The sequence below is a fragment of the Protopterus annectens genome, chromosome 1.part0 (assembly GCF_019279795.1).
Source record: "Protopterus annectens isolate FY-2018-M chromosome 1.part0, PAN1.0, whole genome shotgun sequence".
In the NCBI taxonomy this organism is placed as follows: domain Eukaryota; kingdom Metazoa; phylum Chordata; order Ceratodontiformes; family Protopteridae; genus Protopterus; species Protopterus annectens.
This window is the reverse complement of record NC_056725.1, coordinates 733,820,430-733,824,833: the sequence shown is the minus strand read 5'-3', so window position 1 is coordinate 733,824,833 and position 4,404 is coordinate 733,820,430.

Genomic DNA, 4,404 nt, shown 5'->3' with positions numbered 1-4,404 from the left:
TTCCTGGTTAACAAATGTCAATAAATAAATAAATTCTTTACAGTGATAATAGTGCATTTATAGTTGTTCCATAAATACTTTTAACATATTATAATGCACACAAACCCCAATTCTCATATCTTGGAAACTATACAACCTAGACATATATTGTGAGAACATTTGTATTATCCAGATATAGGCTTTTAAATGACAACAAGAAATTCCTCAATGAGTGCATGTTTATTGAGATATTTGCAGCAATATGAAAACAAATGCAATATAAATAATGCTAAATATCACTCAAGATGTGCAACTTACAGTGCAAATATCAAAGATAGTTTTATTCAACAACATCTAAGGTTTCACCTGATATCATGCAATAGTTTGTAAGTCACTTGATTTTTGAAGTATTAAGTACATATGGAAATGTTTTTTTTTCCATAATTACTAACAAACAGCAATATCTCAGGTATAGTGTGATATAAATGGACATTGACAATGAATTTCCCAATTTCCCACCGTGGCATATTACACCATATCCTTCAATAACATATAGGCTTCTTAGTTGAGAACATTTGAAAATAAATATGAAAATATGAATAAGTTACAAATAGTGATTAACTTCTGTAGCACATTCTAGATTAACAATCATAGTATAATTTTGTTGATAACGCCTTACAATTTCTAAACCTGCTTATTATTACCTGGTTGTTGTGTCTTTTGGCTTTTCCCAGAGAGGGGTCGCCACAGCGGAACTCCGGTCCACTAATGATTGGCAGTAGATGTTTACGTGCTGAGTTGCCAGCTCTGACGCACAACCTTCAACGAAGGTCCGCCGATTCACACGTCTCCATACAGAAGACGCTCTAGCTGAGAATCGAACGGGACGTCATGCTGTGAGGCGACAATGCTACCGCAGCACCACCACTGCAGCGATAAGTTGCTTAATTAAGATATCTTGACCCCTCCCCCCAAACAAGTCCATACAAATACCATAAGGAGCTATTGGTATAAACTGGAAATATAAAAAAAGGCATTTTAGACTTCAGTGCATTAACTCATTCCCTCTACTACAACTCTTTTGAGTGTGCACTTTTAACTTCCAATGGGTATAGCTTGAGCCTTTAAAACAATTAAGTTATCATGTTACAGTTCAAACAAATATTCATATCTCTGGAACCATAAGGGGTTACTAGGGAATTATTCAGGCTAAATTAATCTTTACATTAGTGGCATTCATTCAGTTTGATGCTTTTAATTGGATTTTATAAGCAAAAATAAAGGCAGTGGATATTAATTTTGTAATGATCTATAAACAGATTATGATATATCAGTAACCATTCAAGCAAGACACATACAGCCAGCAGAATTTTCTTCATACAACTGTGACCTTTTATATGAAGATATGCAGCTTTGTCTGTGAAAACTGAATGTTGAGTTATGCAGAGAAATATGAAAATTATTGCAATATAAAAAGTAAACAAATAATATTCAATATCTTTTTAGCTGCATTAGAAGTCAAATATCAATACAGTTGTGTTTACCATCATGTATGCTTTAAGATGAAATCTTCTGATAACTTGTATGCAGCATGGTTTTGAAATTATTAATGCAAATATGAACAAACAATATTTGACACCTAGAAGCATCAATAGGAGGTAACTACAGAAATGCCTAATCTTCTGATATGTCAGAAACAAGGAAAGGATGCTAATTAGTAACCCAACAGTATTGTAAAAATCAAAAATCTAACCAATACCATAAGTAACAGGAGAAACACCCAACCCAGATCTTTTTATTTTTAACAAAATGATAATCATTAAGATGAATTGGCAGAAAATGTCATGGTAATGCATTTTACAATGACATATCCATTGAATCTTAGACTAGCTATATGGTACCAGCTTTACATATTTTAGCTAATTAAAAGTATGCCTACAAAACAAAAATGTATTTTCTAAGTCTAATTCTGAGACATGGCTATAAACAATTGAATGTATATCTGTGTTCACTAGGACATTTTCCCTCTCTTACTTTGATTCTATCATTCACAATTTAAGTTGGGTTCTTTTAATGTAAAGTGAAGCCTTATTTTTTTAATGATAAATATAAACTAATCTATTGATGTGGATGAATGTATCTTAAGAACAACAACACAGAGTGTGAAGTAGAACAGGCACGGATAAAGCCATTAAAATCAAATCTTTAATAAAACGTACATTAAGTTCTTTCATCCCACACTGGGGACTTTATCAGAATAATGAAATTAAAATATTGTATCCTTTTATAACATATCCATAACTAAAATTTAAAGAAACAAATCACAGTTCCTTAGGAGTTGTTTGGTAACCAGGTTTTCTCTGTTAATAAATTAGAATATGAATTTATGTATGAAATAAAAACATTCATTGTTAAAAATATTGCTCCAAAAAGTAGCATGTTTGCCTATAGAATATCAAGGGCTCATTCAGCTAAAGATTGTGTTAACTTATTTAAAAATTCTTCCTACATTATAATTTCGCAGTTCTTAATTTAAGTAATGAATGCAAAGATACGCTCTCATTTAAACCTGGAGGTGTTTCTCCATTAATATTAATTGCCATATTAATTCTTTATACTCTAAAAATGATTTCAAACTATTATTTAATACAATAACCTTTCTTCAATAATATAAGGGCACTGCCTAAAGAATCCACACCTAAATGTGACTTCTTTTTCTCTACCATTTTTCTTCTTAGAATTTCCTTCTAATTTCTTTTGAATTGACCAGTGTTTTATTAATAAAAAGGGGTTCACTGCTAAGGATTCTAAATATGTCATCACTACTCTTTAAAAACTTCCAGTTCCCTTTGATAATATTTTTTATATCTCCAGAGCTCTCATTATAAGCCACTGCACACGCTCTTTCAAAACTCCTATCATCTTGTGTTCCCTTAAAGCTATTAATCCCTATGGCAACACTACCCCTCCCTAAAAGTGGTGCATACTTGGTACCTCATCTGCCACATACATCAGGGAAACTTCAGTCACCTTCAATTCTGGGTACCCTCTCTCCATAAATATTGTTTTTAATGTCCTCATTTCATCACCTAGGTCTTGTAGACTGGAGGTCATTCTGGCCACCATAATGCATTGACCCTTAACTAAAATTTTCTTGATAGAAGAGGGGTGCAGACTTCTAAAGTGCAAATAGGAATTACTAAATGTAGGTTTTCTATATGCTTTTGTTTTAAAGCCTGTGTCAGTATGCTCAACATGAAGATCTAAATAATTAATTGATTCGTTTTCATAGTTGAACGTAAATCTTAAAAACTCTATAGAATCATGCAAAAAATTAATAAAATCAATAACCTTATCATCCATGTGTGTCCGTATAATAAATATATCATCTGAAAATCTCAGCTATAGCTTAATATATTGAAAAAAATGAATGTTTCTCCTCTACTCCTGCCAGTTTTGCCCATGTTACATTCCTTCCAGTTCTGAAATTTCCATACCCTCAATATGCTCCAGTTCATTCATCAGATATTTCACCACTCCAATATCTGGTGGACTGGAGGTCTTCCATTTTCTGGTTATTGTTTTTTGTGCTGTCAGCATCAATAAACTTTTATTTTAGCAAAAAAAGGGGGAGGGGATTTCAATAAAGAAATGCCTGAAACAAATACAGGCATGGTGAGAGAACACAGAAGGTCACTGCCAGGGCTCTTTGGTCCAATTCCAAGGAATTGTTTTCCATCTGGTAAAAATGGACTTTATTTTGTCTAGTATCGTATTGAGGGATTTATTAACCGAAGGGTCATAGGTGCATAGGAGATTACTAAGCTAATGGCTCAAGAGCCCTTACAAGCCTAGCCAGTTTTACCAAGACTTTACCCAATTTTCTGTCCCTTAGCTAGTTGAGTTTTGACAATGTTTACAGATCACCTTTGTCTATGAGGGACATGGGTGTCACCCCAGTAGTGGATTAATAATTCCTTATCCACTGGTTCAGATTGCACTTGAAGATGGTGAGGGAAGAGCTCTGCTTCATGTGAATAGGACGCCTATTCCAGAGGAGTGACAATCTCTGGGACACACATTTATCTCTCCATCATGATCTATTCATGTCAGAGATCAGATTTAGATCCTTAAAACAAGTAACCCTCATGCACTTAGTTTTGCAAATATGCAACATTTCCATAAGGTCTGGGTCAAAAATCTGTCTTGTAGGTCAGGCACAGATGACAGAAATTGGTAGGAAACTTAATACAGTGATACTCCATCCATATATGACATGTTTGATATACCTTGTATTTTTTGGTGAGAAACCTCTAAGCATGTCCAACTGTTGCAGGAGCCTGGCAAGGTACATGCCAAAGGGTGCATTGTACTTGACTATTGGTCTGATGAGGGGCAAGTACAGTGGTAGTATAACATCCTTAG